Below are 23,716 nucleotides of genomic sequence, written 5' to 3' on the forward strand. Positions count from 1 at the left end.
GCAGCTCCAAGCTGAAGGAGAAGCATGTCCTCCTGGGAGTTACATCAGCAGCTCCGCCTTCCATCTCCCTCCTCTAAAGAAACGCTCCTGCAACCCTGAGCATCAAGGCCTCACTCAGGTTCCTAAAGCTCAAGATGCTCCTCCTCACTTATTTCCCTCAAGGAAGAAAGACCAGCCCATCCCCCCTCATTTCCCACCCTAGGACACCTCGAATGAAGCTTGCCCACCCAACCGGCCGCTGCCATGAATCTCTCTCTGCCCTGCTTTTACATTCTCCTCAAGGTTTTCAGTCCCCTAGAGGGGCTCCCTTCCCTTTTTGCTTTCCCCATCTTTCTTTTTTCCTTCCTCCAGCCCCCTTTTTCACTTCCCTCCTCTGCCATTTGAGGTTAAGAAGCATGCTAAGGTGCTCCATAAATTACTTGGCAAGAGTAGATGACAAAAACAAAATATAATTCAGATTAAAGTCACCCTCCCGCTGAAATGATAGTTTATTAAATAAATGGCGATGCTGCCTATCAACCTTGCTGGCAACTGGTCCTCTCATATTCATCTTTCTAGGAGTGATTTAGGATCCACCTGGGTCCTCTGAGAAGATTCTCCCGTCATTTCCTTCCCATCTCTCTGGATCATGCTGCTGGGCTTGGCGCGGTTGACAAATTCCCCAAGTAATCCCTCAAAAGATTGGAGAAATGCTCCTAACGCTCCATTAAATTTATTTTCCATGCTTTAAGAGACCCAAAACTATGTCCAATAAATAAGTGTTCCCTGTGATTTACTGAAATGCTCCTCTGATTTAAAGTTATAGGGGGGAAAATATGGCGCCCCTGGGAACGAAGGACCAGCCTTGCAAGTGAGACCAGATGTGAGATTTCTGCCCGGGGAGGGGGGGAGAGGGGAAAAAAACAACCCAAGTGGTGGAGGTTTGAAAGTGACAATGTCTGAACCCAGGTTCTCGGCTTTAACATAAAAGGTCCCCAGTCGAACATTCTTTCTCACAAAATTTATTGTGGTTGTAGTTAGAGGGGGAACCATCAAAAGAGTAATTCTGGCCCTTGTTTTGCAGAGCTCTTTTGATAAATATGATACTTAGAAATATGCCTCCCACTAGACAGAAAAGCCATATAGTTAAAATGAAGTAATCTGTCAGTAAACTCGGCAGAATCAAAGCCAAAATGAAACCTGTAAAAGGAGAAGGGGAAAAACTCCACTTAGAAACGTTTGAGTTAAGCAGGGAAGAAGGTAGAGATTAAGAATTGTCCTTTATTCAGATATTTTTATCTACCGAGTTAAAAGCGGAGATTTATTTTTAAAAGGGGCTATTTATGTTCCAATCTCCAACAGATGGATCTGTGTTCCTGCCTCGCTCATGCAGCTCAGGCTCAGCAAAAAAACAGCTTCTCTTCTGAGCTGAAACTTACCCAAAAGGAGGAATAAAAACTTTGGGAAACAAATGTAACCTTTGGAGCTGCTTGGTAAACACTGGAACTGTTTACTGTGGAGGTCCAGATGTGTCAAAACCAAGAAACAAACCGGAACAGGAAAAAGCAGATGTGAAGACTAGACACGTATACATGTTAACCAAATATTGCATATGTATGTGTGCACACGTGTCACTCATATACTGAATCCCAAAGGGCTGGATAACTTTGGTCAAGAAAATTCTCACTGGGGAGAACCATAGGATAACCTATGGATGATGTCTCTAAAATAGTCCTATCTTAGGAGTCTTCTCTGAGTCCCTCTCCACGTGATCAATCACTTGTTTAGAAGATCTTTCTCACGGTCAGTAACAGAAGATTTTTACGGTAGCTCCACTGGTGACATTACCCCCAAAGCATTTCTTGTACCAAAAGAAACTAAACTCCATGGCTGCATCAGCGATCAGGCCAGCCACTCTGAAAACAGGTTCCCAAGCCTTCAAGAGCTGCCAATCTATCCCAGAATGAAGCACCCCTCCTCACGGAGCAGCAGGCTCTGGTCTGGGCAGCTTCCACAAGGCCTCATCGCAGAAGAAGCCTCCCTGCTTCCCAGGGACTTCCCCATTCCCGTCCCCAGAACAATGCCCAAGTCTGTCAGCCTAGAGAAGGGGAAGTCCCCACCACCCCATCCCAGGACTGGAGGCAGGAAGACATTTACCCCACCCTCGGGACAAAAAGATTAAGACCCACAATTTATAGACAGCCTCGGGCCAATTTCAGTTTTCAGATTCTCCCACTCCCTCCACTGGCATTTGTCCTAGAGTGAAATGTGCCTAAAATGAATAAGAGAAAGACAGAGGATAACAGAGGGCTGTCAGGGGAGGAGTCTTAAATATCAGATGACCCCAGTTCTGACACTGGTTCTACCATAAAGTGTCAGTGTGACCTGAGACCGGTGTCTTCACCAACCGGAGCCTCAGTGTCTTCCATCTATGGAGAAGCATTGAACCAAATGACCTCCTGTTTCTTGGACTCCCAGTGATGGTCCCTTTCTCTTTTTCTCCCTCCCTCCCTACACGGCACCCCTGCAGGTCTGGACAGAGCTGGAGGGTGTGGGGTTGGAACGGCACCTGTGTTTACAACGGTACAATCTGCAGTTTACTGTAATAAAATCATTTAATACATTCATAATTTTTTTGGCAAGGGGTTGTGTTTATGGTGAGCGAAACAGAGAGGGAATGATTGACTAGGACTGATTAAAACGATACATCAAAAACGAAGGCGGGAGGACATGAAGAGTGCAAAGCCACAGGCAAATCCAATTTAAGTCTCAGGCTCAGTGTCTTTGTGGGAACAGCTTGGCCTGCCGGATGAGGCAGCCCTGGGGGTGGGGGCCCCGGGCCAGGGTGGGAGCAATGGGGCACGGAATCTGGCAACTCAACCCAACAGGGTTTATCTTCCTGGGGTTGAGAAACAAGGAAATGGTTTTACAAGAACTCATTTCCTTGGTCCCCTATCTTCAAAAGGATTTAGGAGGGCTGGAGAATAAAGGAGTGTGTGTGTGTCACACATATGTGCACATCCAGGTAGAATAATTTGAGCAAGACCTAGAGGGACTTTCCAGAATCAAAACTATCTTTAAAGAAAAGAACTATCCTTCAAATAAAATATCTGAAACTCCTCTGCTAGCAAGGATTAGTAAACACTTCTGACCTTGCAAACGCTGTCCGTCAATAACTGAGCACCTATGGCAGGCCAGGCACTGTGCTGGGGCAGATGCGTTAAAACAGATTGTTCACTCTACGAATGCTGAGCAAGTCCAAACACTGCCCTAGGCCCCAGGGAGAAAAGAGTGAAAAAAGAATCCCCAACCCCATGGAACTGCTCTTGTGGGCATTTACATCCTTGTGAATTAAGCACTATGTTTGCCCCTGGAAAAGCAGACTTCCGGTCAACAGTTATTTATACGATAGTGTGATAAATGCTACAACCCAAAGATGTTCAAAGGATCAGGAACACCGAGAGGATGAATTCTGAGCCGGGTCTTTTTTTTTTTAATTATTCAACCCTTCTCACTCCCCAGCCCCATAGTTCCATCATTCCACACCCTGCTTCCATTTGGACCCATCGTTTACCTCCCACATGTAAGTGAAAACATGAGGTATTTGTCTTTCTGTGTCTGAGTTGTTTTATGTAACGGTCCTCTAGTCCTATCCATTTGCTGCAAAATACCTGAATTGGTTCTTTTTTGTACCTGGATACTACTCCATTGTGTATATACACTGTATTTCCTTTTTCCAGTCATCCACTGATGGACACTCAGGTTGATACCACACCCTTGCTATTGTGAACAGTGCTGCAATAAACATACACATACAGGTATCTTTTTGATATACTGATTTCTTTTCCTTTGGGTGGAAACCCAGAAGCGGGATTGCTGAGTTGAATGGTAGCTCTATTTTTAGTTCTTTGAGAAATCTCAATAATATTTTCCATAGAGGTTGTACTAATTTATATTCCCACCAACAGTGTATATGCATTCTTTTTTCTCCACATCCTCTCCAACATCTGTTTAGGGATTTTTTTTATTTTGTTTTGTTTCGTTTTTATCTTTTTAATAATCTGAGCTGGGGCTGGGCATGGTGGCTCACACCAGTAATCCCAGCACTTTGGGAGCCCAAGGCAGAAGGACTGTTTAAGGTCAGGAGTTCAAGAGCAGCCTGAGCAACATAGTGACACCCCATCTCTACAAAAACTAAAAATTAGCTGGGTGTGGTGGCATGCACCTGTGTGGTCCCAGCTACCTGGGAGGCTGAGGCGGGAAGATCCATTGAGCCTGGGAGTTTGAGGCTACAGTGAGCTATGATCATAGTACTGCACCCCAGCTTGGGCAACACAGCAATACTCTGTCTCAAAATAATAATCGTAATAATAATAATGTGAGCTTGATCTTAAAGGGTGAGAAAAATCAAACTTTCACAGCCAGAAGAGAACAGTACTCTGGACAGAGGTCACCACATTAGTGAAAGCATGGAGCTGTAGAAGGGCTTGTCTTGGGAAGGGAGAGAATCCAAATGCCTAGGAACTTTGCTTAGGATGGTGTAGAAACAGCTACTGGCCATCAAAGATTCATGCTATGAGTCATCTACAGAGGACAAACCTGCAGAGCTGCAGGCAAAGGAGCTATGGAAGGAGCTGAAGGGAGCTGTATGGAAGACAGACCACAGCAGCCGCCACAGTCCACCCACAGTGCCGCCCAGATTTGTTCACTTAGTCTAAGGGCTAGGTATTAATTTGCTTGTCTGATTACCAGCTAATTCCTTGGTTAGTTATTTAACAGCTCTCTGAGAGCACATCTTCAAAAAAAAAATAAAAAAGAGGTCAAGAGCCTGGGAATTGGGAGGCTGTGGGGAGATGGGCTGGATGGAGAAGACAAACCTCACTTACTTCACAGCTTCGCTTAGGTTGCTGTGGTAGAAGCAACTCTTGGCCAGCAAAGATCCATGCTCCCCCAACACCATGTTGAGTTGCTTCTGGGGAGTAGATTCCCAGTCTACAGTTTTCACCACCCACACCCCAGCCCGTGCAGCTAGAGCAGTCCACATGACTGGATCTCACCAATGGAACATGGGGTGTAAGGGTCATGTAACATGTCCAGGCCAGCATAGTGTTAGTCTCCAGTACGCGATCTCCTCCTCCACAGAGACTTCAAAAGTATCCAGTGTACTCCCTGGATAGAGACCTCTCCATAAGACTTCAAAAGCCAGGTGTTAAAGATGGTGGCATCACAAAATGGCGGCAAGGAGCTGTTCAGGGAGCCACCTTGTCCCTGGATACAAGTGGTCCCTGAGGAAGGAGTATAAGCTAGTGGCAAGGCAGCACCCTTCGGCAGAAGACAAGTTCTGGAGAAGGAAACACAGCTTGAATCATCTGCAGGGAACAAACCTGCAGAGTTGTAGGCAAAGGAGCTTCTGGAAGGAGCTGAAAGGAGCTGTATGGAAGATAGATCAGAGCAGCCACCACACTATCCACAGTGCCGCCAGGGTGCACTCACTTAGTCTAAGTCACGCCGCCTGGGAAGAGCTCCTGCAGGATTTCAGTTGATCTCCTTTCCTAGAGAAATCCAGTCCCAACTGTTATGACTGATACTCACCATCGCCCTCCTCTACCACCTATTCTAGATGACCTCAGCCCTGACTAGCACCTTTACCAATCTAGGTGGCTTACTTGGTGGGGTGACCCAAACCTACATCTTTGAGGGGACTGAGCCCTGGTCACCACACCCTTCTCAGGATATGGCTGCTGTACTTGTTCATTTTCTATAAAAAATGGGGCCAGGCGCAGTGGCTCACGCCTGTAATCCCAACACTTTGGGAGGCTGAGGAGGGTGGATCACGAGGTCAAGAGATCGAGACCATCCTGGTTAACATGGTGAAACCCCGTCTCTACTAAAAATACAAAAAAAATTAGCTGGGCATGGTGGCGCGTGCCTGTAATCCCAGCTACTCAGGAGGCTGAGGCAGGAGAATTGCCTGAACCCAGGAAGGCAGAGGTTGCAGTGAGCCGAGATTGCGCCATTGCACTCCAGCCTGGGTAACAAAAGCGAAACTCCGTCTCAAAAAAAAAAAAAAAAAAAATGGACAGAGGTATGCAATGAGACATCCCAGGACCAATCATATTATTCTCTGGCCCCTGTCATGTGTCACAAGCCCTAGTCCCCTGATCACTGGGGTCAATTGCACCTGACAGACAGGTGGCGTCTATCCCAGCTTTCTCATCTCTTGGCATAAGGAGCCTGAAGTGGCCAGGCATTGGTCATAGCTAGAGCTGACTGGGATTGTTACCCAGTAGAAGCACTCCTCCTCTAAGAAGCAATGCCTTTAGCCCTACATGACATTGAGAAGAAGAAATTCCCCACATGGATCCATGGGGATAGTGGTAAGCAGGGTCGCTTTTACATTCAGCCTTTAGTTTTTTGTCCAATATATCCTTCCTGTTGGAGATACTGCAGACCAGTCATTAATGTAGGGTGCATACTGCATCTGGGAGAAGATAGTTTATCTCCACACGGCAGAATCTTCACTAGCTCCTCAGCTACGCCTTCAAAAACTGGTGATTCTGGCCAGGTGACTCACACCTGTAATCCCCGCACTTTGGGAGGCTGAGGCAGGAGGATCACCTGAGATCAGGAGTTCGAGACCAGCCTGGCCAACATGGTAAAACCCCATCTCTACTAAAAATATAAAAAATTAGCTGGGCATGGTGGTGCACGCATGTAATCCCAGCTACTTGGAAGGCTGAGGCAGGAGAATAGCTTGAACCCAAGAGGAGAAGGTTGCAGTGAGCTGAGATCACACCATTGCATTCCAGCCTGGGCAATAGACCAAGACTCTGTCTCAAAAAATAATTTGTAAAAAAAAGAAACAACTTTTTCTTCAAGTTTCCTACAACTTCCACACATACTTTACTACATTCTTAAATAGAAGTGAAAAATTAAATTATGGAGCATTAATTAACGTTTGCTTTATAATCATGACCCCCAAGGTTACTGAGCTATATGCTCCCGGAGTTCCTGTGTCAGCTTTTTATAGTTTCTCTGTCTCCACCCTTAAGGCTGGTCACCTCTGACTGTGTCAGTGTGATCTGCCAATATCAGCCTTTAATTTGCTGTTTCTAAATGCAGTGGGCTTGGAAACTAAATCACCAGGCTTGCTGGAATTGTGTGATAAGTAATCATAACTAGATTCAAGCAAGGGTCCCTTCCTTGAGAAATCTATGAAGCTTTAGTGCATGTATTCATTCCACAGTAATTTACCATGCCCGCCCTATGTGCCACTAGGTGCCGGGGATACAGAAGGAAACTAAAACATAGAATCCCTTCCTTCATTGGCTTTACATTCTGTTGGGATTAAGGAAAATCAGAAGCATTTATTTTACACATGCAAAGGCCATTTTTGCTCACTTACTAGATCCCTACTGTGCTCCACAGGGGTGATATTGCTGGTTAGTTGAGTGTCCCACGGGTGATATGTTACTGCCCTACCAGCAGTAAATACATGGTTTTTGCAGTACTATTAATAACACAAAGCTGGCTGGGCACAGTGCCTCACTTGTAATCCCGGCACTTTGGGAGGCTGAGGCAGGTGGATCACTTAGGTCAGGACTTCGAGACCAGCCTGACCAACATGATGGAACCCCATCTCTACTAAAAATACAAAAACTAGGCAGTCATGGTGGCTCACGCCTGTAGTCCCAGCTACTCAGGAGGCTGAGGCAGGAGAATCACTTGAACCTGGGAGGCGGAGGTTGCAGTGAGCCGAGATTGCATCACTGCACTCCAGCCTGGGCAACAAGAGCAAAACTCCATCTCAAAAAAAAAAAAAAGAATAACACAAAGCTGATAGTTATTAGTTCTATAATTCCAACATATTGTGAATTAAATAGGTATTACTGGGCTGGGCTGGGAACTTCACTACCACCTATACCCCGGTTTCCACAGGCAAATATATTCCAAGTTCAAACTGACTTTCAAATGAACTTTTGGAACAGAACTCACTTGTAAGTTCCAGACTGCCCGTACTTCCCTATAAAATGCAGCAAACAGCCAGGGCATAGTCCACCTAAGGGTTAGAAATCCAAATGCTGGGATACAAGATATTCCCTCATTAACCAACTAGGGATGCCTCAGGTGAGCCGATTCCCTCTGAATTTCAGTTCAGACCCTCATCTACTGGGTTTCACTAAGATTTTATTAAATAGACAGGAGTTGTGGTATTTTAAAAGTTCGAAGAACGTTATTTAAAAGAATCACTAAGTATTTCTCAAAGCCATGAATCGGTGAATGATATGAGCGAATGGGCAAACTTCCCTGACATTCCCAACACGCCTCGACTGATGCCGCAAAATGAAGAACATTTCCTAGAGGATTGCTTTCTCTTTTTCACTGTGGCTTCAGGTTCAAACATTTGCAACAGAAATAGAATGAGTGTGCTCACTTCTGGTGAGCCCAACAGAGGATCTGAGCTTTGACAGCACCCAAAATAAGGTCTTTTAGGGGCCGAGCTCGGTGGCCCACACCTGCAATCCCAGCAGTTTGGGAGGCCAAGGCACACGAATCACCTGAGGTCAGGAATTCAAAACCAGCCTGTCCAACATGGTGAAACCCCATCTCTACTAAAAATACAAAAATTAGCCAGGCAAGGTGGTGGGTGCCTGTAATCCCAGCTACTTGGGAGGCTGAAGCGTTAGAATCACTTGAATCCGAGGTTGCAGTGAGCCAAGATTGCTCCACTGCACTCCATCCTGGGCAACAGAGACTCTGTCTTAAAAAAAAAAAAAAGAAGAAAGAGCTGTTTTACAGGAGTCAATCTGGCAGATTATCAAGGCTGGGAACGGGACGGAAATGGCTGAGCAGCATGCACTTGTTTCATTTTTTTAAAAGGAAGCAAATGTGATGCTTAAGAAGAAAATCAAACCAAGAAACAAGCTTCACAAATAATCACTCCCTTCCTCCCCAGGGCCAGCGTCAGTTTCACTCTATAGCTATAGAAATGACCCTTCTCCTGACTTCCAGGGGGTGGTGCAGGAGGCAGTATGTGTGTGCTTTTCTGACAGGTGCTGCCCAATCCTCCAGACCCGAATCTCAAGTTCACATTGTGCTAAGGATGGCCTTTCTCCCTCTTCTTCAGCCCCGCCCTTGCCTCTCACCCCTGCCTGCCTTTCTCAGAAGAAGGATGGCTTCAGGGAAAGGCAGGCACCCCAAGGTCTTTCTTTGTGTAGACAACATTAATAGGCAACTCAGAGAAGAAACTCCAGGAGACCTACGGAGCTGTCACCACGTGCACAGGGAAGGAAGATTTATGTTGAGGACCAGGATGAGAACATACCCATGAATTATTCTTCACGCCAAGGTAAATTGGATGGAGAAAAATACGTGTCAAGGAGGCAGAGACTGGGCTTGGCCGTGATCCTCGTAGCACCTGAAAAGTCTCTCCCTTAAATTCCCGTAACTACAAAACTATCCAAAGCCAATGACTCTTCCAGCCTTTCTTGAATAAGTATAACTAGCATGGGTTGAGTACTTCTTGTGCTAAGTATCTTGCATTAACCTTCCAAAACTCTATAAAGATCAGTATTATAACTCTCCCCATGTCAGAGATGAGTAAACTGAGGCACAAAGAGGGTAAGTAACTTGTCCAAGGTCACACAGCTAGGAGTGTGTGACCTGGCTACCTGGCTCTGGTCTAAAGTGAGTATTTAACATAGAGGAGCTCATTTCATCTCAATTACAACCCAATAAAGTGTCTACCATTATTACATTTTACAGATGTTAATAGCTAATGCTTCCCCTCTCCCCTTAGAGAAGGACACGTCCATACTGCCCCAGTGACATTTGCCAGCATTCAAGAGCAAGACTACTGCAACTTTTATAAACAAGAAACTTGGTCTTCATGGTCATGCCGAAAAGACTCAATACGTTATGTGGGGGTCTCAGCAGCCTCTAAGAGGAACAGAAACCAGCGAACGCAAGTGCTGTGGATACTTTTTGTTTTTAAACTTTTCGGGGGTAACCACTGTGAAACTTGTGGTGTATTTCCTTCCGTCTTTCACTATACATCTATAAATAGGTCGGGTTCCTGGAGCTATGTTTTTATATTCTGTCATATTCACTTAACATTATCTCACGACCATTTTCCTCTTCCTGGGAGAAAATGGGATGTGGTGGTTAAGACCACAGGCTAAACCATCAGAAAGCCTCTGTTCAGATTTGGGCTCTGACATTCTGTGACCTATCAATTTACTGGGACTCAGCACTTTTTTTTTTTTTTTTTTACTTTTTTCAACCTTATTATGGTATGATTGACAAATTTGATTGGTATAACAGTGTAAAAATTGTTTAAAATGATAAATAAAGAAAAAGAACCAAACCCACTGCCTTTCTTATGTGAACTATACATCAAGCTAACCAAAGAGTTGGTGAAGAAAGCACTTCTTTTTTTCTTGTAAACTTTTAAGTTCCTGGGCCAGTCTGTTATATAAGTAAACTTCATGTCATGAGGGTTTGGTGGACAGATTATTTTGTCCCGCTTGTAATGAGCACAGCACGTGATAGGTCGTTTTTTTTGATACTCTTGTCAGAGCCGTTTGAACCAGAGCACCTCCATCGTGAATAGAGGCTGGGTAACATGAAGCTGAGACCTACTGGGCTGCCTTCCCAGGAAGCTAAGCATTCTAAGTCACAGAATGAGAGAGGAGGTCAGCACAAGATACAGGTCATAAAGACCTTGCTGAGAAAAACAGAATGTAGTAAAGAAGCCAGACAAAAACTATCAAAACCAAGATGGCGACAAGAGTGACCTTTGGCTGTCCTTACTGCTCATTATACATTAATCATAATGCATTTGCATGCTAAGAGACACTCCCACCAGTGCCACAGTGTACAGATGCCGTGGCAACATCAGAAAGTTATCCAATGTGGGCTGGGTGTGGTGGCTCACGCCTGTAATCTCAGCATTTTGGGAGGCTGAGGCGGGCAGATCACCTGAGGTCAGGAGTTCAAGATCAGCCTGGCTAACATGGTGAAACCTCGTTTCTACTAAAAATACAAAAAATTAGCCGGGCGTGGTAGTGTACACCTAAAATCCCAGCTACTAGGGAGGCTGAGGCAGGAGCATCACTTGAACCCAGGAGGTGGAGATTGCAGTGAGCTGAGATTGTGCCGTTGCACTTCAGCTTAGGCAACAAGAATGAAACTCCATATCAAAAAGAAAGAAGGAAAGAAAGAGAGAAAGAGAGAGGGAGGGAGGAAGGGAGGGAGGGAGGGAGGGAGGGAGGGAAGGAAGGAAAGAAGGAAGGAGAAAGAAAGAGAAAGAGAAAGAAAGAAAGAAAGAGAGAGAAAGAGAAAGAAAGAAAGAAAGAAAGAAAGAAAGAAAGAAAGAAAGAGAAAGAAAGAAAGAAAGAAAGAGAAAGAAAGAGAGAGAGAGAAAGGAAAAAGAAAAGAAAGAAAGAAAAAGAAAGAAGAGAGTCTGTGTGGTCTAAAAAGAGGAGGAACCCTCAGGTCTGGGAATTGCCCACACTTTCCCAAAATACTCATGAATAATCTTTGTTTAGCATACTATAAAACTGGGCAACCAGCAGCCCTGGGGGCCGCTCTGCCTGTGCAGTAGCCATTCTTTCCTTTCTTTTCTTCCTTAATAAACTTGCTTTCACTTTACTCTACGGATTCGCCTCAAATTCTTTTCTTGTGTGGATAAAAGAACTCTTAGGGTTTGGATTGAAACCCCTTTCCAGTAACATCTCTCTCCCTCTTCCCAATCCACTTCTTTATTTATTTTTAAAGATTTAGGGGTACGGCCAGGCGCAGTGGCTCATACCTGTAATCCCAGCACTTTGGGAGGCCAAGGCAGGTGGATCATGAGGTCAGGAGATCGAGACCATCCTGGCTAACATGGTGAAACCCTGTCTCCATTAAAAACACAAAAAATTAGCTGGGCATGGTGGCTGGTGCCTATAGTCCCAGCTACTTGGAGGCTGAGGCAGGAAAATCACTTGGACCCGAGAGGCAGAGGCTGCAGTGAGCCAAGATTGTGCCACTGCACTCCAGCCTGGGCAACAGAGTAAGAATTCATCTCAAAAAAAAAACAAGACTTAGGGGTACAAGTGCAGACTTCTTGTGTGTATATTTTGCATAGTGGTGGTGCCTAAGCTTATAGTGTACTCATCACCCAAAGAGGGAACATTGTACCCAATAGGTAATTTTCAACCTTCACCCACCTTCCACCATTTGGAGTCTCCAATTTCTATTATTCTTCTCTATATGTTCATGTATACACATTGTTCAGCTTTCACTTATAAGTTAGAATATATAGTATTTGACTTTGTGTTTCTGAGTTATTTTGCTGAGGATAATGGCCTGCAGTTCTGTCCATGTTGCTGCAAAAGACATGATTTTATTCTTTTTCATGGCTGAGTAGTATTCCATGGTGTATATATACTATGCTATTTGATCAGTCATCTATCGATGGGCACATAAGCGGATTCCATGACTTTGCTATTGTGAATAGTGCTGTAATAGATACACAAGTGCAGGTATCTTTATGATAAAATAGTTGCTTTCCCTTTGGGTAGATACCCAGTAGTGGGATTACTGGATCAAATGGTAGTTCTATTTTTATTTTGGAAAGAATTCCAACTATAAGTGCAGAGGAAATGATAAAATTCGAAAATCACCATTTGGCAACCTCTATTTCAATACTTTTAATAACGTCTTCCTTGTAAGCCCTCACCAGCACCGGATTTCCACTAACAGTCTGTTCCCAATGATTTAGGCTTTCACCAAGTTGACTTAGGATTTCTCTCGAATGCTCCTCACTCCCTCTGAGCCCATGAATGTCCATGTTTCTAGCAGCCTGGCCGAAGTAATCTACGCTTTTTCTATCGTGTCCTCAAAATTCTTCCACTGCCCGGCCGGGCGCGGTGGCTCAAGCCTGTAATCCCAGCACTTTGGGAGGCCGAGACAGGTGGATCACGAGGTCAACAGACCGAGACCATTCTGGTCAACATGGTGAAACCCCGTCTCTACTAAAAATACAAAAAATTAGCTGGGCATGGTGACGCGTGCCTGTAATCCCAGCTGCTCAGGAGGCTGAGGCAGGAGAATTGCCTGAACCCAGGAGGCGGAGGTTGCGGTGAGCCGAGATCGCGCCATTGCACTCCAGCCTGGGCAACAAGAGCGAAACTCCGTCTCAAAAAAAAAAAATTCTTCCACTGCCCAATTCCAAAGCTGTGGCCGCATTTTAGGGTTTGTTGTGGCAGCACCCCCCACTTCCAGGTAACAAAATCTCCATTGGTTTCCTGTGCATAGCAAATGACTATGCTCTTAGCAACTTAAAACAGTACCCGTTTATTTTCTCGAAGTTCTGTAGGTCGGAAGTCTAGAATGGTGTGGCTGGGTTCCCTGCTCTAGGCTTTCCAAGCCTAAAACCAAGGCGTCAACTGGCTGCACTCTCGCTGGAGCTTGAGATCCGCTTCCAAACTCAGTCCCTTTATTGGCAGCATTTTGTTCCTTGTAGGACTGAAGTCCCTGTTTCCTTCCTACCTATTGGGCAGGGACTGCTCTCAGCTCTTAAAAGCCTCAAGCCCTCAGGTCCTGGCCCCATGGCTTCCTCCACCTCAGCAACAGAGAACCCCACCTCACACCAAACCCTTCTCAAACTTCAAACCTCTCTGATGTCCTTTATTGCCACCATCTGGAGAAAACCCTCTGCTTTGCAGGGGCTGACAAGTTTCTGTGGGACCCACCTAGAAAATTTCCCAGTTTTAAGGTCATCTTACTGGTTAACCCTAATTACATCTGCAAGCCATGCACCAAAGCATGATCACAAGAGTAATGCCAGGAGGTGAATGTCACTGGGGCCAGCGGGGAGGGGACTGCTTTAGAACTCTGTCAACTACACCTTCCCACCAGAAGTGAAACCTGCTTTTCATAGCCCACCCCTGCCACCCCCACCCCCACTCCCACCCCGTGACTGAACATCACCTCTGAATGTTGTTCTAGCTTCTTGCCCATTGCCTTTTCCCCTCTACCCTGGACAAGGTGGTTATAAGCTTGGGTTTGGGAGGACTGTTTGCTTCTTTGTTTGGAAGAAAGAAAGAAATTAACAATAAGGGTGAATTATTTCATTTTTGTCTAAATTTTTCATTTTTCTTCCGACTTCCTTCTTTTATGGGGCTGGGAGAGTTGGAAGCAGGTGGACCCTGTGACAGGCAGCACTGCAGCCGCAGCCATGCTGCAGGGGCTGGGAGCAGCTCTGGAGTCGGATCTGCCAGCCGTGAATCTCAGCTCTGCGAGCGGCCAGTGCAACTTCGGGTGAGTTTTTTACCTTCCTTGTGCCTCAGTCTCCTAGTTTACAACAGAAGGATAATAATGGAGTACTACAAGGTTCTTATGAGGCATCAGTTAGTTGCTATCTGTAAAGTCCTTAGAACAATACCTGATGCATAGTAGGTGCAAAAATGTTAGCTATTAACATCTGTAAAATGTGAGTAATAATGGTAGATGCTTTACTGGGTTGTAACGGAGATTAAATGAGCTCCTCCATGTTAAATACTCTCTTTAGATCAGAGCCAGGCACTCAGTAAATGCTCAATAAAAACAGCTGTTACAAAGCTGACCCAAGGGCTTCCTGGCCAATGGACCAGAGGAGAGTTCCCTTAGCATCTAGATGTCAAAAAAAACATGCAGAAAACCCATCAAAGTGTTTCCATTAAGCTCAAGATCAAATCCAAACACCTTACTAAGGTGTAGAAGGCCGTGCAGAATCTGAAACGTGCAGACCTCCTCCCTCTCCATGCTCCACATTTTCTGCTCACTCCCAGAATGGAATCTTCCTCAGCCATGCAAAATGTCTTCTGAGTGCTGCGTATCTCCCAACTTACCCCTCCCTGGACCCTCTGCCAAGGGAGATTACTCTCTCCCCTCCACCTTCAGCCCCAAGCTTCACCTGATTGCTAGTCTGCAGTCAGATCACAGATCAGAAGTCCTTTCCTCTGGGAAGCCATCCTTCACACACACACACACACACACACACACACACACCCTCCCTAGCATACGGCACACCCCCTGACCCCAAGGTCTGCCCAAGGTCTGTCTACCCTCCTCCACTCCCCCATCAAAACCCTCAAACTGTGATGTGATGACCTACTTACACCCCTCCACCCCTCATTGGCCCCCACCATGTTGCACACTCCATAAGGTCTGGCTGTTAACTTAAGTCCCCAGCACGTATCTTAGTCCTCCTTGCTGAAGGAAGGGAAGGATGTGAGCATCAGAAGATGGGTTTCTGGACCCAGACTCTAGCTGTGGCTAGGGACCAGTTAATTCTTCTTTCTGGGCCTCAGTTTGCATCTGAGAAATGAGGGTTTGGACCTCACAATCACAAATATCCCTCCCAGCACCAATGTGTCACAGACATCTCAGCACAGAGCCAACTTAACCTTAGGACCCTCCACTTGTCAGGTGCTGGGTTTGGTTCAGAGATGGAGACCCTTTACAAGTCTCTTCCGTGCCTTCTGGATTCTGCAGGCAACCCCACTTCAGGGACAGGGGCTGGTGGAGACTGAGCACTCACATCTTTCAAGTTCAAGTCCAAGGCCAGGTCCTGGTACAGATGGATCCTGTTTTCTTTACCAGCTTTGTTGAGATATAAGTCATATACCCCATGAATTCACTCATTTAAAGTATATATTCACAGATATGTGCAACCATTAGAACAGGCAATTTCAGGCCAGGCACAGTGACTCACACCTGTAATCCCAGCATTTTGGGAGGCTGAGGCGGGTGGATCACCTGAGGTCAGGAGTTCAGGATCAGCCTGGCCAACATGGCTGAAACCCCTGTCTCTACTAAAAATACAAAAAATAGCCAGGAGTGGTGGCATGCACCTATAATCCCAGCTACTCAGGAGGCTGAGGCAGAAGAATCACTTGAACCTTGGAGGTGGAGGTTACAGTGAGCCGAGATTGCCCCATTGCACTCCAGCCTGGGCAACAAGAGAGAAACTCCGTCTCAAAAAAAAAAAAAAGAGCAGTCAATTTCAGACAATTTTCATCACTAAGAAGAAAACTCTTAGTCAGGTACAATGGTTCACAACTGTAATCCCAACACTTTGGGAGGCTGAGGTGGGAGAATCACTTGAGACTAACAGTTTGAGACCAGCCTGGGGAACATAGCAAGACCCTGTTTCTACAAAAAATAAATAGCCAGATGTGGTAGTCACACCTGTAGTCCCAGCTAGCTCTGAGGCTGAGAAGGGAGAATCACTTGGGCTCAGGAGTTTCAGACTGCAGTAAGCTGTGATCACACTATTGCACTGCAACCTGAGTGACAGAGTAGTAAGACCCCATTTCCCCCCTCAAAAAAAAAATGAAGTTTCTTATGCTTTAGCTATTACCCCAGTGAGTATTCTTACAAATCTCTCTCTCATCCCTTTCTCTCTCCCCAACCCTTTTTCTCTCTCTCATCCATCTCTCTCTCTATGATTTATTTTATTGTGCACATGGCAGGTGGAGGAGAATAGTGACCAAGAGAAAAAAAATGCAACTATTCTTGTAAATCTCACCCATCTTTTTTCACCCAAAGAAAGAAAGTGACTAAAAAGCTGTCCTTTGTAATAGGCCAGGAAGCTGGCCAGAGGGGACAAAGCAGCAGCCACCACATCACTACTCAGACCTCCTCCAGCCAGAGACAGATCCTGCACCCAGAGATGGAGGGAGAAGCTGGTGGCTGAGGACCACTGCCCCCAACACCTCCCTATTTACTTTCTCTTCAAAATTGCAGGTCTCCGCTCAAAGCAAAGGCATCCATAGTTCTTCCACAAAACTCAGGCAATAGTTTTTTTTCAGAAGCTATTTCCTTTAATAGTTTGCATTCCTTGCACATAACAAAATGTTTTGAAAGGAAAAAACCCTGAATCTTTAAAACAAGGTTCTAAACCGGTTTTAAGATGGGACAGAAAGCACCTGGCAGGAAGAAGATGTGGTCGTCACACAAGAAGCCCTGGAAAAGTACCTCAGGACAAATGGTGAGAGGGAGACGGGTCTGGGAACAGAGATAAGAAGTTAGGTTCTGTGTCCCCAAGGGGGGCCCTTCCATGCCACCGCCCAGAAAACCCTCCATACTTCGCACAGAAGGGCCGAGCATTACAGAGACTAAGCAAGGCAGGAATCCCACCCAGCAGGAGTCTGAATCCCCTCCCACCTCTTTCTGTATAATATGGTCTGGCTGTATCCCCACCCAAATCTCATCTTGAATTGTAGCTCCCATAATTCCCATGTGTTGTGGGAGGGGCCCCATGGGAGGTAATTGAATCATGGGGTCACATCTTTCTTGTGTCGTTCTCATGATATTGAATAAGTCTCATGAGATCTGATGGTTTTATAAAGAGGAACTCCTCTGCATACGCTCTCTTGCCTGCAGCCATGTAAGACGTCCCTTTGCTCCTAATTCTCCTTCTGCTGTGATTGTGAGGCCTCCCCAGTCATGTGGAACTGTGAGTTCATTAAACCTCTTTCCATTTATAAGTTACGTAGTCTCAGGTATGTCTTTGTTAGCAGCACAAGAGCAGACTAATACACTGTGGGACCTTGGCAATTTGCAAAGTATTCAGATTTCTGTCTCCATCTACTCAAATGTGACTATAAGGACATGGCTAACCTTTTGAGATAGTTCTATCTACACAAATGCTAGCACTGTGCCTAATTTTATAATTCTTTTCCATTGGATGGAAAAAAGTTTTCTTTACATAAGAGATCACCACTACAGTCATGACCCAGGGCACCCAGGGGCTCCAAGAATGTAATGAACATTTCAGGAGCCTCGGCTGTGTCTTGGCCATGATGTGAAGTGTGTTCACATGTTGTCAGGATTCCTTGGTATAAGCGGCACGGGTACCACTGGGCCCTCCCGGCATCACTCTCTTTTCCATGTTTAACCCACAAATTGGGCAGCTCCTGGGAGTGCCGGGTTCCTTCTGTGCCCCCAGCTCCCATACAGAACCCACATGTCCTGGGCTCCCCTGGGTGAGGAGGACTCCACGGCGACTTCCTCCCAAAAGCCCAACTCCAGCGTAAACGTTTCATATGGAAAATATCAAAGGGTTCTCAGTAACAAACGCACTTCCTGCCAGGGCTCAGATCTGCCTTCTTTACAGGACAGTGGGTTTTGAAACTCAAATGGTGTGGAGCAAGGAAAGAGACAGAGAGTGGATGTCTGTGGAAAGTTGGGTAAAGTTTACTTACGGCAGGGATGCGGGAGATGACAGGACCACTCGTGGCTGCGCTGTGACCAGCATCCCCGCAGAGAAGGCTCCAGTACTCTCACCCCCTCCCGCCTGCCCAGGAACCGAGGGCACACTGGCCCCACACTGGTGGGATTGCTTCTACAGGATCTGCGAAAGGTTAGTCCCTCAAAGGGTGGGATTTTTTCCCCTCCTTTTTTTTTCTTTTTGCAACTCCTTTTCAGAAACAGGACCTGTGCCTCCATGTCTCTGTTACACATATTGAGTCTGACAGCTCAAATTAATATGTCAGATGCTGTGATCCTCGCTGGCGACAGGCCTTTTGACCCTATCAGTGCAATCTGCTTTCCTGATTGAAAATCTCTTTTCCTCAAATTGATTCAGAGTTTTATAAACATCCTGCAGCCACTATTCAAGGAAGCCATCGATGAAAAACTTGGGAGAGCTTTATTTGCCTGCTTCTGCCCCTGGCCCCTCCAACCAATAGGGCAGCTAGCAAAGGGACAAAAGGAAGGCTGAGAGTTCCAGGGACCCTCAGTTGAGGTGCTCCCCCTACACGCCCACATACACACACACACAACCTGCCTGTATCCAAAAATGCAGTTGAAATGAGCCAGTGATGCTGGGCACGGTGGCTCACGCTTGTAATCCCAGCATTTGAGAAGCCAAGACAGGCGGATCACCTGAGGTAAGGAGTTTGAGACCAGCCTGGTCAACGTGACGAATCCCTGTCTCACTAAAAATACAAAAATTAGCCAGGTGTGGTGATGGGCGCCTGTAATCCCAGCTACTCGGGAGGCTGAGGCAGGAGAATCTCTTGAACCTGAGAGGTGGAAATTGCAGTGAACCAAGATCATGCCACTGCACTCCAGCCTGGGCAACAAAGTGAGACTCCATCTCAAAAAAGAAAAAAATGGTCTTTTTCCAGCTGGAACCACGGAGGGTGTAGAAGAGAAGAAGAAAAAGAAGAAGAACGCTCCTGCTGTGCCAGAAACCCTTAAGAAAAAGCGCAGGAATTTCTCAGAGCTGAAGACAAAGTGCCTGAGAAAGAAGTTTGCCCAAAAGATGCTTCGAAAGGCGAGGAGGAAGCTTATCTATGAAAAAGCGCAGCACCGTCACGAGGAATAGAGGCAGATATACAGAACTGAAATTCAAATGGCAAGGATGGCAAGGGAAGCTGGCAACTTCTATGTACCCGCAGAACCCAAATCGGCGTTTGTCATCAGCATCAGAGGTATCAACGGTGTGAGCCCATTTGACCCTTCAAATTATCTTCCCCACGAGGCAGAATGGAGAAAAAGACCACCCATTTTGTAGAAAGTGGAGATGCTGGCACCAGGGAAACCAGATCAACAGGCTTATTAGAAGAATGAAGTACGGTGTCCACCATGATTATTTTTCTAAGCCGGTCAGTATGTGCTCTCAAATTGAAATGTATTGATGTATTTGTGATTGCTTTTGTTGTTAGCCTGCCTTTGTCTTCCCTTCGCTAACGTGGCAAGTCTGGTGTGTGATAAAATTAAGCCAAATCAACAGCCCATTACATGCAAAGTCAGGGTTTAGGAGAGATGTGTGAAGGACATCTCTCCGGCTTTTAAAAGGCTTTTCTTGGCTACTCTGGGCTCACAGCCTATGAGTAAAATTTAAAAATAATTAAAAATTTAGAAAAACGCTTTTCTCTACAAAAGACCTTAATTTTTTTGTCTTTGAACTGCGCTGAGTGATTCAAATCGGTTTATTCTAAGAAAGCCTGTTTCACAAGCATTTGTACATGACTTGTAGGTAAGATAAATACAATTCTGGTTTATGGAAAAAATTATATTTAGTTCTAACATTCATTTCTCAAGCCTTCACTTGTTTATAGACTACCATGTAAGTGGGTTGTTTTCCTCTTGCATTCCATTCTTGTGTTCTTGTTTTGCATCTTTGCCATACTTAGGTGAGTTACTAATAGTTGTTTCATATTGTGGGCATTATGAAGGAAGAAATAAAATTTGTGCCCAGGAACGCATTATTTCCGAGCATTTGGTGAAATTAATAGCACAACTTGAAAGGTCTGGGGTATTTTATACATAACGTTCCTCTATATGTCACATAACATCTCACCTAGACTAGTGAACAATGTAGAGTGTAACATGAAGTACATACAATAAAAGTAAAAATGTTTGTGGTCCAAAAATACAGAAAGAAATGAGTCAGTGAGCCAGTGACAGGGTCAGCTTAGGCATCAGAGATTCTAGTTGCTGTATGACCTTGGAAGAGTTCCTGAACCTCTCTGAGGTCTTCTCTTTATAAAATGACGATAATTACTCTGCTTGACCCACCAGCATTGCTGTAAGGATGGAGAGAGAGCTGCATTCTGAAAGCTGGGAATTGCAGCTGGTTGTTAGAATATACCGAGAAGGTGGATGAAACGAAATCAGCAAAATGCTGCTGACTGTAAAAGCTGGGAGGTGGGTACCGCACATGGAGAGTCGCTAAGATCTTCCCTCTAGTTTTGCTAGAGTTTAAAATTTTCCCCACTGATTTCTTCTTTTTCAAAAGTTTTATTTGTATTGACAAATACTAATTTTACTGTATATATTTATGGGGTACAAAGTGACATTTCAATACATGTATCCATTATGGAATGATAAAATCAGGGTAATTGGCATATCTATCACCTCAAATATTTATCATTTCTCTGTGGCTAGAACATGTAAAATTCTCTCTTTGAGCTATTTTGAAACGTACATTATTATTAGCTACAGTCACTTTACTGTGCAACGGATCACCAGAACATATTCTTCCTGTGTCACTGAAACTCTGCACCCATTTACCAACATCCCCTTTCCCCAACCACATCTTCCCACCACCCACACTCCCAGGCTTCTGGTAAGCACCATTCTACTCCCTACTCCATGAGTTCAACATTCTCATATTCCACATATCACTAATTATTTTTTTAAAAAAGATATACATCAACCCATAAAGTATGTGAGGTGTGTGTGTGTGTGTGTGTGTGTGTGTGTGTACACCCACACCCAAGAAAAAGGACCAGCCATGGGGACAAGCCAATCCCTCTCTGCATGGGGATTGCCCATGTGTGGAGCATTCCTCTGTGTGGAGCCCATTCAGCTTCCTCCCATGCCTCCAGCACCCTCCCGGGACCTCTGGCCGGGTACTTGGCTGACAGGAAGACCATTTGTCCATTCACCTGCTGTCTCCGGCATGTTTCCTTGACCCAGTGGGGTGTGGAGACTGGAGTGCGCTGTGGTGACCTCAGTCCTCAGCACCCAGCACATTGTTCATTAAATCAGCAATGCACCCTGCCAACCACTTGACCCCTGCTACCTTTGCCACACTCAGGCCTCCCTTTAGCCAGCCCATCAGGAAGCTTCCAGAACCTTCTGTTGTGTGGCTGTTTTCCCAGTTACCCACAGCCAGCCAGCCCCAGGCTGGTCAGAATGGACTGGAGGAGACAGCATCTGATTTAAGTTTCTTCATGGGTTCTCTGGGTCCACGGAGGGTGTCAGGACCCTGACCACAGCAGCAAGAGCAGGTTGTGTACTTGTCAGCAGGTTTTGACAGCAGTGCGCAGGGCAGGCCTCCATGATACTGGTTCTCCTATTTCCTCCCCACATGGACAAAAGGAACACAGAATTCTCCCTCAAACTTCTCCAGGGCCTAAGGGTAACCTATGAGGGTCCCTCATCACCCACTCCCAGAAAGTAGCATCAGACTCTCTCCTTCCACCTCTGCCCACCCCTTCTATTGCTGCTTCCCCCAGGCCACACTGGGGAGGAAGAATGGGTGGGAGGGAAGACTGAAGAGGAAGGAGGGGAAGGGGAAGCTGTGATTATTTTGTGAACCGAGAGACATCAACCACAGCCCACACCCACCATAGGGCCCCACTTTGGGTCCCAGGGTCCATCTCAAGCCACGGTGGGGGTTCTTGCCAGTCTCAGTTCCTCTTGGTGAGGCAATGGTGAAGAATGACATAGATCATTGGCCTCAACGGAAACAGACAGCTCTCTCCTGCAGGTCACCACCCTGGAGCTCTGGAGAAAGAATGGCCGGGACACCATCATTTCCTCCCAGCTCCTCACCCCTGCACTCCCCAAGTTGTCACAAATCCAAATGCCTTCTAGAGAGTCTCCCTGAGTGCCAAGGAGGCAGAGAAACTACTCAACATATGTTGTCTCCAAATAGACGACGACAAATAGATGCAATATTCACATCTTCAAATTCAATCTGTCTAGGGGGTTCTCACTCTCTAACCCTGCCTCCTTGGTCCAGGCGTGTGTGCAGTCCAGGAGAACACACGGCCCCTAGGCTCACACCCTGGCTGCCCCACTTAACAAATTCCTTCATCTTTCTGTACCTTGGTGTTCTCATCCAAAAAAAAAAAAAAAACGGGATAGGCCAGGTACAGTGATTCACACTCCTAATATCCCAATACTTTAGGAGGCCAAGGTGGGAGGATCAGTTGAGGTCAGGAGCTCAAGACCAGCCTGGGCAACATAGCAAGATTTGATCTCTACAAAAAATAAAAAATTAGCCAGGTGTTGTGGCACATGCCTGTGGTCCCAGCTACTTGGGAGGCTGAGGCAGGAGGATCATCTAAGCTCAGAAGTTGGAGGCTGCAGTGAGCTCTGATCATACCACTACACGGCAGTCCAGGCAGTGATGCAAGACCCCATCTCTAGAAAAATTTTATTAATATTATTTCCTTTTTTTTATTTAATTTTTCTAGAGAGAGCATCCTGCATTACTGCCTTGGCTGGAGTGTAGTGGTATGATCACAGCCCACTGTGAAGTGCTTAGAACAGTGTCTGATACACGGTAAATACACTGTGGGTTAGCTCTCATCCTCCTCATCTCTATTACTGATTATTACTGACTTCCTTAAAATCGACCTTTTCCTTCCCTTCCTCCAAACTGAGCTTACTTACTCCTTCATCTACCAAGGAGACTGTTTTCAAAATCCAAATTCTTTCTCAAAACTCAAATACGAATTTTCTTTCTTTCAAATTCTCCTCCTCCCTAGAAGCCCGACTCTCCTTCATTCATGGTGACTCATGACCCTCCAGACATAGGATTTTTTTCCTTTGCAAAACCAACAAAATGTCCTTTGTTCATCCATGAGCTTGCATTAATTGTGGCTGCCAGTTTACAAAGCTCTTTCTATTATTTATTTATTTTTAGAAATGGGGTCTCACTTTGTCACACAGGCTGCATTGCAGTGGCACAATCATAGCTCATTGCAGCCTCAAACTCCTGGGCTCAAGCGATCCTCCCACCTCAGTCTCCCAGGTAGCTGGGACTTAGAAGCGTGCACCACCATACCCAGCTAATTTTTTTTTTATAGAAATGGGGTCATACTACATCGCCCAGGCTAGTCTCAAATCCATGGTTTCAAGTACTCCTCCCACCTTGGCCTCCCAAAGCATTGTAATTACAGGTGTGAGCCACTGTGCCAGGGCTACAAATCTTTTTCACTTACAATATGCCATTAATCCT

General features: G+C 45.7%; 1 long non-coding RNA gene across 1 annotated transcript in view; it reads right to left on the reverse strand.

The window, feature by feature from the left end:
- LOC118146788 (uncharacterized) overlaps positions 1–23,716 on the reverse strand; it is a 63,213-nt gene that overhangs the window by 33,826 nt on the left and 5,671 nt on the right. The gene's annotated exons all lie outside the window — the stretch shown is intronic.

The sequence above is a fragment of the Callithrix jacchus genome, chromosome 13 (assembly GCF_049354715.1).
Source record: "Callithrix jacchus isolate 240 chromosome 13, calJac240_pri, whole genome shotgun sequence".
NCBI classification, from domain to species: domain Eukaryota; kingdom Metazoa; phylum Chordata; class Mammalia; order Primates; family Cebidae; genus Callithrix; species Callithrix jacchus.